We start from the raw sequence: 11,674 nt of genomic DNA on the forward strand, positions 1-11,674 counted from the left end.
ACGTTCGCTCACGGCCCAGCGATCACAGGACACGTTATTGGCTATGACTAGAGTAATGATTCGCTATGGCGTAGCGGACGCTCGAGACCACGAGGAGATCACCAGCGGCGCAGACGCTCACAACGCTATACCTTTATGTCTAAACCTTATACCAATGAAATACACGGAATACCTTAATGTGAATACAGGGTGTAAGTGCAACCTTGTGTAACCTGACTAACTACAAAGCTGCTTGTGCGTCACCGACGCTCAAGTGAACACTTAACACTATAGGAAATACACAGATACTGGTTTAGGTTCCAAAGCCTATTAACTGTATTATATCTAATATACTTGTAAAAGGGGATAACAGTACAAATGATACACTACAATATAACAGAGACTTCCTAGCCAAAATACAATACTATCTAATACAATACAATACTAGTCTAGGGGAGATACGAGAGAAAGAGAAGGGAAAGAGAGAGAGAGAGAGAGAGAGACGGAGAGAGATGAGAGAAATTGGCTCACAGAAAGACAATGATTACGAAGAGAAACTTACGCACAGGGTAAACGATCGCATGTGCCTGGACATCCAGCACCCGATTTTCAGCAATGAGAACCGTTGAAGAGTGAGAGCTGGATGTGGTCGGCCTGCCTATTTATGCCCCACACACAATGCAATCTCATAGTCCCTACAATCCCATTGTCCATTGGATGAAGGAATTCGACCCTGTATCACAACAAAAGGTCATAGGTTGATTCATACAGGTGGGCTGTGACGATTTCAAACAGCTCAGGTGGGTGGGGAACTAAGTTTCCCGCCGCATACCTGAGTATGAGTAAATAGTAGAAATGGACATAAACTTCTTATGTCCATAACTATTCGCACGAGCGATTAATACGCTCCAAACCAACACCGGAATATTGCTAATTAAATACTCTTCCGATGGGTACCAAACACTGCTGTATGATTCCTGTTAGACCCTTCGTACGATACAAAGAGGGATTACTTTAAACAGGGACCTTCTATATTAACCAAACTTTCAGAAACTATCAAAGGGATCATGATCTATAAACTACATTAATTGTGAAAATATGTAACGAATGAGTCGCACGCTACGACTACATAAACTCTACCGTAAATATGCATACCGCGCCTGCGAGTGCCCGCTATTGCGGGTATGCGCCTTCACGGGAGAGCGTACGCATGCGCAGCGCGGACCAGTGTGCGGTGCAAATATGGCAACGTGCATAGAGACATTTTTCTGACTTTGACACAGGGTAATCTAGATCATGTTACAGGTTGCGGACGCTCCTATACCACATTCTGGAGACTGTCCTGCCACAGGTAAAATTTGCACTGCATGTGGCAAAATGAATCACTTTTCCTCTGTTTGTAAATTAAGGAAATCCCTTAATTGTCTACACCTAGACAATCTTCATAGCAGTTTAAATCCAGGCGAAAGACAGTGCGTTGTATGGATCAACATTCTACATTGGATCCGCCTGCAGAATCATCTGATAGTGATGACAAGTCAGAAGGATTTATCTACATGATTCATCAAGTTGGAAAAAACAAGGTCAATCCAAAAACTGCCATCACTCTAGAACACACTTCTGTTGACTTTCTCATAGATTCCGGTGCTTCTGTAAATATAATGTATGCTACCAGTTTCAAGAAGCTGCATGTCAGAGTCATTTTGAATCCAACATCTGTGAAAATATTCACCTATGGTATTAAACGACCTCTTTCACTAAAGGGTTCTTTTGACATAATAGCACGCAAAAATGATAAAATGACAAAAGCTGTATTTTATGTCACTAAGTATGCAAGAGGTAATCTTTTGGGATTGGATACTGCAACAGAGTTGGGTCTTATACAAATTGTGGCACACACTCATGATTCCGCTCATGTCTTACATGACCCTCCCAATCTCACGCCTGTCCTACATGACCCAAAACCACTACAAAGTGATGTGGATGTTTGACTACGGGAGTATGATCATCTTTTTCATGGCATTGGAAAACTTAAAGACTATCAAGTTCATATTCACATTGATCACTCAGTTATCCCAATTGCTCAAGAACATCGGCGTATTCCTATCAACATAAGGAAACAAGTGGGAGAAGAAATTCAGGCCCTTGAAGACTTAGATATAATTTTACTCCTACTATGGATGATATCATACATCGACTCACAGGTGCAAGTTTCTTTTTGAAATTGGATTTAAATAAAGGCTATCATCAACTGGAACTTGATGAAGAGTCACGGCAAATAACAACATTCTCAACTCATGTTGGGTTACGACGATACAAACGGCTGTCATTTGGAATTGTATCTGCAGCAGAGGTGTTTCAAAATGCTATCCGTCAGGTTATACAGTCAGTTCCAAATGCCATCAATTACAGTGATGATATCCTGGATTTTGGAGCAACACGCCAGGAACATGATGTAGCCCTGCGTCAAGTGTTGCAGTGTCTTCAAGCAAAAAAATTAACACTGAATAAAGATAAATGCGTCTTTCTTCAACAGAAACTCAAATTTTTTTGGGCATATCTTTTCTCAAGATGGAGTTGGTCCTGATCCAAAAAAAGTCCAGGCTATCACAAATATGTCCAAACCTGCTAATGCTGGTGAGGTCAAGTCATTTCTTGGGATGACTAACTATTGCTCCCAATTCATTCCAAATTACGCTACTCCGACTTCCCCACTTAGGGAACTCACAAAGAAAAATGCTAAATTCATATGGACTTCCTCTCAATCACAAGCATTTGATGACATAAAACGATGTCTGCAGGATAGTGTCACAATGTCATATTACAACACTGACTGGAAAACAGAACTTATTATGGATGTCAGTCCTGTGGGGCTCCGAGCTATCGTGACTCAGGTGAATACACATGGGGATCATCATATTGTAGCATTTGCAAGTCACAGTTTGACAGAGGTCGAAAAATGTTACTCTCAACCAGAAAGGGAAGCTCTTGCAGTAGTCTGGGGTTGTGAACGCTTTCATCTCTATACGGCATTGATTTTTCCATCCAGACTGATCATCAAGCCCTAGTGACACTTTTTGGAAATCCAAAATCCAAACAACCAGCTAGGATACAGCGATGGGGCTTACGTTTGCAGGCATACAAGTTCTCCATCATTCATAGAGCTGGTGCTGACAATCCCTCAGATTACATGTCCAGACATCCTCTGCCTTCTGACATATCATAGTCTACTTCAGTGGAGGAATATGTGAACTTAATTATTAACAATTCAATTCCTGATTCATTTACTAGTGACAACATCAAAGAGGCTTCTTCCTCAGATAAAGTTTTGTCAGCAGTAAAACACTGCATTATTTCCAATGTTTGGCAACTGGGACAGTTTTTATTTTCAACTGATGAGGAACAAGAATTCCATACACTTCATAAACATTGTCAACAACTTACTGTACATGATGATTCAATCATACTCAGAGGTGACAAAATTGTTATTCCAGCTGTTTTGAGAAAGAGGGTAATTGATATTGCCCATGTCAGTCATTTAGGAATCGTAAAGACCAAACAAATTTTACGTGAAAAGGTATGGTTTCCCTCCATGGAGCAACTTGTTGAATCGGAAATCAGTAACTTTATGACATGCTCCCTTCTTTCTACGCAAACTAGCAGTGAACCATTGCGGATGACTAATCTACCTGACAATGTCTGGGAAAATGTTGATGTTGATTTCTATCTACCATTATACAATGGTAAATATGTACTAGTGGCTGTGGATGAATATTCAAGATATCCTGTTCTTGAAATAATATCTTCAACGTCTGCCACATCTATCTTACCAGCATTAGATAGAATATTTACTACTTATGGAATTCCAGGAACAAAAAAGACTGATAATGGTCTGCCATTTCAAGGTGATAATTTCAGCAAATTCATGAAACATTTGGAATGTGACATCAAAAAATCACTCCCCTGTGGCCACAGGCTAATGGTCTTGCTGAACTTTTCATGCGTAATCTGGGAAAGCAAATAAAGATCTGTAAAGTATCCTGAATTTCAATTCAACAATCTCTAAATCAATTTCTCAGACAATATCGCTCAGTGCCTCATTCCAAAACAAATGTCCCTCCTCAGACATTAATGTTTCAAAGAAAAGTAATAAGATCCACTATTCCAGAAATCCATTTGACTTCTTCATCTAGAGATCATCAGGTTAGACAGAAGGACTCTGCCAATAAACAAAAGGCTAAACAATATGCAGACCGGAAAAGGAGAGCTATTGTTTCGGACTTACAAGAAGGAGATCGTGTTCTGGTGAAACAAAAAGTAGTACGTAAGGACATGACTGCTTTTCACCCAAGTCCAATGACTGTAGTGAAAAGGAAAGGAACAATGGTTGTTGCAGTAAATGACTATCACACTGTGACAAGGAATGTGTCCCATTTCAAGAAAATATTCCCATCCTTATCTTTTGATGCACCAAGTCAAGATGATGTCAACACAACACCTATAACATCCTCAGCACCAAGTGATTCTATTGTGTCTGTTCCTTTGTGTGAAGGATCATATACTCAGACAAAATCAGGCAGAGTCATTAAACCTCCTACAAGACTTGTTGAGCAGATATGACTTTTATCTTAAAGCTAATAATTTGTTGTTCAAAAATCTTTTCCTGTTTAATGTGTATTGTATATTGTGGGTTAATGTTCATGCTCCAATGTAGTCAGCATATTGTTGTATGTTTAATTGGTTGAACGTAAAATCAATTTTATGTGTTTTAAAGAAATATATTAATTTACATATATGAATGGAAGGGGGAGATGTAGAATCTATGAAGATAGTTTATGTGCATTAGCTAGATGAGGTAGTGTACCTTTAAGAATCTGGCTGCACAGACAGGGCCGTATTTTCGTATGGGCTCAATGGGCTCTTGCCCAAGGGCCCCAGGAGTGTAAGGGCCCTAGGCTGATAGATTAGGGTCCCCTCTTTCCAGAGGTACCAGATTTTTGAAAATCGGCCATAGGGAACCAGAGATATCAGACTTCAAAGCAGTGGTCCCCATCCAAGCCTGTTAATTGCTCTTCCCAGCCAGATATCTCAGATTCTGTATGACTTAGAGTTTTTCTGAGGATACAGTTCAAAAGCTGAGACTCTTCACTTTCGGTGGACATTGACAGCTTTTCTCTACTATGCCCAGAACCAGAGATATCAGCCTTCAAGCAGCTGGTCCATACTCAAGCTCCACATGCCTAATATGCAGTTTTATATATTCGTTGGTGGATTGCTCTGGCTCCTGAACTCTTATCCCCAAGTCCCCAGCACCTCCTGACAGGTGAGACACTCTATTTTTTTATTCCATTTAGAGCTAAGAAATCTTTTTCCAGGAACTTGAGATATCTGCAGTCAAGCAAGCTGCTCTCTCAACAGAAAATGATGAATATTAAGCCCACTCCACTATCCACCCCTCCCCTTCGTATTAAACACCCCCTACCACTCTGGAAGTCATGTACCGGGGCCCCTTTATTCATCCCAATGTCACCTTCCACAGTTTAGTGTTCTCCCTCCCACCCCATCTGTGCAGTAAAGGAGTAATTAGCAGAAATTACTGCTCCAGGTCCTACATGCTGAGCGGAAGATAGAACACCCCCTTACCGCCCGTGGGACATCAAAGCTGCCGCTGATAGCACTCCCCCTTGGAGGATGGGTAGGGGCCCCAGTGCATTGCTGTGCCATGGGGCCCACACTGCTATTAAGACGGCCCTGTGCACAGATTAACATGTGATCAGGATGTAGAAGGAAGAAGAAAGTAGAAAGAGAGTAAGGAGAAGGAGAGCAGCATGTGGATTTGATGTCTATCTGTAACGATGCAAGTACTACTTACCAATAAGAAATAAAATACATAATCTTCATACTGCATGATATATTGAAATAAAGAGATGTACATCAGGACATAACAGGGGGTTTGACCACACATCTGCTATTAGGCTATGCCCCCTTCATTACCAGGGCCCAGTCAAGCTCTCTTTGGCCCTGCATCCAGTCACACTTTCCATTAAAAAAAGAACCCATGTTTTTCACTGAAATAACTTGAAAGTGATAAAATGATTGGCATATTTAATAGATATCAGACTTTGCATTAGATTTTTGATTGAACAGAATATTTGAAATAATTAAACGAATTAAACCAATGAAAAATTAACAAATAAAAATGATATGAGATGATAGGACTCATATCCTTATATTTTGTTGCTCATCTTGTATAGGCAATCACTGCAATCATGCGATATCGGTAGCTCTCAGAGAGACTTATTTACCTGTCAGCAGGTAGTTTGGGCAACTCTTTCTGAGCAATCTGCTACAACTGTGTCAGGTGTGATGGGTGCCTTCTCCAGTCTGCATGTTTCATCTCTTTCTTGTTGGATAGGATTCAGTTCAGGGCTCATAGAGGCCACTTCAGAACAGATTAATGATCTGTTCTTACCCATTCTTGAATACTCCTAGTTACTTAATTTGGGTCATTATCCTTTTAGAGGACCCATGACCTGCGACTGAGCTTTCTGACACTAGGCAGTATGTTGCACTCCAAAATGCCTTCATAGTCTTGATATTTATTTGTACCCTGCACAGATACAAGCCAGACATAGAAAAGCAGCCCCCAAACATAACCAAGCTTCCTCCATGTGTCACAGTAGGTATAGTGTTCTTTTCTTTTAAAGATTACTTTTTCCGGACTTCCGGTTCCGGCCTCATGCTGTAGAGACGCAATCCAGCTGAGCTCCAAAGATTCCCGGCCCGGCATCGCTATAACGACTGATTTATCAGTCTCCAAGAGCCGATTCCCTCCTCACCACATCGGCGGATCCTTCCCGCACGTTCCAGCTGACTTATATCAACCCGGTCAAGCCGCACTCCTTCTACGGGACTTCTCCCGCCAGGCAGCACGCCGCTACAGTGACCCTCTCGGAACTCCAGACCAAACACTAAGATCTGCAGAGCCTCGTTCCCCCGCCTGACTCATCCCCGGCAGGACACATTAAGGACGGGCACCGCTCCCACCCGCCTCACCCTTCTGACAGCCCCGTCAAGCCTCGCATCAGTTACGGCAAACAGCAAACCGCTACAGTGACACCCTCGATCCCACAGACCGGGCGTCACGTTCAGCAACACTCCGCTCTCCCACGTGACCTTCCCCCGGCAGGACACATTAAAGTCAGGCACAGCTTCTAGCCGCTTAATGCCTTCTGACTACTCCGGCAAGCCGTACTCCCGCCACGGAGCCCCCCCGCCAGCCAGCACGCCGCTGCAGTGACCTCCTCAGCGCTCCAGACCGAATCCCAGACCGAACGACACATACCGTAGCACTCTGCTCACCACTGTGAAGCACCGCAGGTAGGACACACCGGGGGCGAATACCGCTACAGAGATCACGACACCCACGTCACAGAGTCTCTCACTGCACTGTATCTTGTTGCTGCAGACCTCACCTAGCTAATCAGCTAGCCACATCAGCTGCACTCTCAGAACTACCAACGGCAAAGTCAGAGCTCCACACTTAGGAGTCCCCTGACGGTAAGCTGTATTTAGTATTATTTCACAGCCTCTCACAAGTCACCACAACGAGTGAAGCTCAGCACGATCCACACAACAATCTACTCCCATTCAGGGCATCCTCTAGTTTAACCCTTGAATAAAGAGCAATCCCTGCTGCTTCCACATCAGCTTTTACAAGCAGCCTTTTACGTACTCCATTCAGTTTCCTTATATATTGCAGGGGAATAATACTTGTTAATCACTCCCCTCCTTCTCCTGTCAATGGACCGCTTTCTTTCTCCCAATCCTGCAACCTCCGCATCACCCTCCTCCCTTCCAGTCAGACAAGAAAAAAGAAGAGCTAATTCCACTATGGCTCCTGGCATCACTACTCCCCCTTCATCTCCAGCCCCCAAAAAATTAATCGCATCGCAATCCCCTTCACGAAACACCACATCCAACAGATCCTCTGACTCTCCTATCACCTATGCGGATCTGACAGAAGCCATCACCCAGGCTGTATCTCCACTACTGTCTAAAGCAGTCTCAGATATTTCTTTACAACTGCAACATCTCTCGCATAAAGTCTCTGTTAACGAAAACAGAATCGGTGGTCTATGTCATGATATGGCCGATGTCCAGGGATGCGTCAAACGGCTTGAAAAAGAAAACTATCAATTGTGGATGAAGCTAGATGACGCAGAAAACAGGTCCAGAAGAAATAACATAAGGCTGGTAGGCCTTCCGGAATCTGTTAAAGGAGAAGATCTTTCTCATTTTGTTCAGGTGACACTCCCTACCCTCCTTGGTATTGCTGACTCCTGCAAGGACCTAGTGATTGAGCGTGTACACCGTGTGGGTCCTCTGCCCCGCTCTGCTGAAGGCAGACCTAGGGTTACTCTATTCAGATGCCTCAACTATCTTCACAAAGTTGCCATATGGACGGCGTCTAGGAAGATTAGATCCCTACAGTGGGAGAACAACCGTCTACTTATTTTTCAAGACTTTTCTGCCGAATTATCAAGAGCTAGGAAAGCCTTCAACCCAATTTGTTCCAAGCTAGTTTCCGCCAAACGCAAGTTCTCCTTACTCTACCCAGCGAAACTCCGAATCTACGATGGAGAGAAACACCTGGATTTCTCCACACCAGAAGACGCAGCATCCTACCTCCAAGAGGGGCTTACAGAAACACAAGACGACATCGCAGATGCCGCCCCTATCCCTGACACTTGATCTTCAGGTCCTACTCATAACTTTATAACATTAAGTTTCTTTCCCTCCTCCATTTGATCTTGTTTAATACATTTAAATTAAATTAGAAAAGTTTAAGCATGCACTAAACCTTGTGATAATCCTCAATATGTCGATCAGCTTCCACTACATTCCTAGACTCACTGCAGAATCCTACATATCATTTAAACGTAAAACCGTTACCAAAATTGTCCCTTGTTTTGAGCATACCTCGTTATCCATATTTGATTATCACAATTTTTATGCATACAGATGTCTAATTTAAATGAGAATATTTCTCATCATTCCCCATTCCTACTGTCACATAGCTTAGACTGGCTCTACTAGACCACATAATGTAGCTTTTTCCACAGATGCCGATGTCGGGAAATCATATGGAGCACTGTTCCGGACCAGTTGTTATGTTTAGAATAATTTTAGTTATTATTTTAAATTCTTGGCCCGGAAGTTTGTTTGCTTGCCAAACGTTAACCAAGTCTTTCTGTATTTGTTCATTTTATCCCTATGTCCCTCCCCCCCCTATCCCCGTTTCCTATTTCCCCTATCGGTTCCGCTCATTTGGAATATGGTTGATTTTAAGATTTTCCCTCCTCTCATGGTTATTTAAATGTCTGACCTAAAGATTTGTACCCTGAATGTTGGTGGAATTAATTCCCCGGCTAAACGTCGCAGAATCCTCATGTATTTATCCAAATTGAATATAAATATAGCATTCCTTCAAGAAACCCATCTGTCCCTACAGGAATCCATGAAGTTACAGATGTCACACTGGTCCCTCATAGCAGCAGCCCCATATAACTCTAAATCTAGAGGCGTTGTTCTCTTAGCAAAACGTAATCTTAACATTTCAATAATATCCTCAGAAATAGACCCTAATGGCAGATACTTAATTATCAATCTCACTATTGACTCACAAATTTTGGCTCTTTGTAATATCTACGCTCCAACTACATACAAAAAATCCTTCTTCCAGATGCTAATAGCTAAACTAACACCGTTTTCTAACGATAACCTTATTGTATGTGGTGACTTCAATCTCATTTCTTCTAGTTATTTAGACCGCTCCAACACTTCCAGAAACCCCCAACTCCTCCCCAAACTTGGTATTCCTGCCTTTTCTGAGACCCTACAACTAATCGATATATGGCGCGCTCTTAACCCCATAGAAAGAGAATATTCGTGCCACTCTTCCGCCCACGATACATTTTCTAGAATCGATTATGTTTTTATTTCACACCAGCTTTTCCCCTCGGTTACAGACACTGCCATTGAACCTATTGCTATCTCTGATCACGCCTTAGTTTGGTTCTCTATCATTCTACGTCCCTCTCAATCCCTATCCCCTCGATGGAGATTCCCCTCTCACCTTTCTAACTCTACAAAATTTTGTGATTCCCTACAAGCGTCCTGGGACTCCTTTTATTTCACAAATGAACAACACTCAACATTAGACCCCTCTTTGTTCTGGCAAGCCGCCAAAACTGTCCTTAGGGGCAATATCATTTCATATTCCTCGGCCTTAAGGAAGAAATATGCGAATTCCTATATAGATTTACAACGTGCTCTCTCCACAGCCTTTCAAACTTTCAAATCCCATCCCTCCCAGTCTAATAAATCTTCATACTTAACTATAAAACTCCAATTTAACGAATTTCTTTCCCTGATGGGCGACAAATATAAATTTAAAGTTGATTACCGGTTTCACAAGTTTGGTAATAAGACAGGTAAACTCCTCACAAATCTGTTAAAAGGCTCCTCTCCTCCCATGCTAGTACATCCACAGAAACTCCCTGATGGGTCTTTAACTAATGACCCTCAATCCATAGCATCTATCATGAAGTCCTTCTATGAAACATTATATTCCGGCCAATCTCCCACCTCTGATGAACTCTCTCAACCTTGGTCCTTTCCACCCTTACCTCAAATCCCTTCCGAATTCCTCGTTTCTCTAACTAATCCCATCACCCTGGAAGAAGTTCGTTCAACTATCAAACATTTGAAACTTAATAAAGCTCCGGGGCCAGATGGCTACTCTAACGAGTTCTATAAGTTACTAATTGATAAAATTGATAAACACCTGTTAGCATTGTTCAACTCAATAATCTTATCAAACTCCATTCCCCTATATTTTAACAATGCCACAATCAAAGTTCTTCTGAAACCAGGACGGGATCCCTCCCTCCCAAGCTCCTACCGACCAATCTCTTTGTTAAATTCAGACTATAAAATTTTTACAAAAATATTAGCAGACCGTCTAAAATTTTCCCTCCCTCACATAATTCATCCAGACCAATCCGGGTTTATCTGGGGCCGCCATTCTGTGACAAATGTCCGTAAAGTACTCTCCGTAATACAACACTTAAAATTACACCCTTCATCAATAGATAACATTGTACTGGCCCTAGATGCAGAAAAGGCCTTTGACCTGTTGGAATGGTCACACCTTTTTAGATCCATGCAACTTTTTGGTTATCCCTCATCTTTTATTACGATTCTTCAATCCCTTTATGCCTCTCCATCCTCACAGCTTTACTGCAATGGATACTTATCTGATCCCTTCACAATTTCTCGAGGTACCCGTCAGGGATGTCCCCTCTCTCCCCTACTCTTCGCCATTGCCATTGAACCAATGGCAATTTCCATCAGAAACTCCCCAGACATTCATGGTATCCAAATCGGAAATATCCCATTAAAACTCGCTTTATATGCGGATGATCTTTTACTTTTTCTGTCTAATCCTTCTACTTCCATACCTAATTTATTCTCACTTATTGCTAGCTTTGGCGCTCAGGCAGGGTTTAAAATAAATATGAATAAGTCGGAAATCCTACAATTAGAAGGCCCTAGCTCCATCACCCAAATTCCCTCAGATCCTCCCCTCTCTTCTTTACTCAAAACAGAAATCAAATATTTAGGCATACGT

Source organism: Pseudophryne corroboree, chromosome 10 (assembly GCF_028390025.1).
Source record: "Pseudophryne corroboree isolate aPseCor3 chromosome 10, aPseCor3.hap2, whole genome shotgun sequence".
NCBI lineage: Eukaryota > Metazoa > Chordata > Amphibia > Anura > Myobatrachidae > Pseudophryne > Pseudophryne corroboree.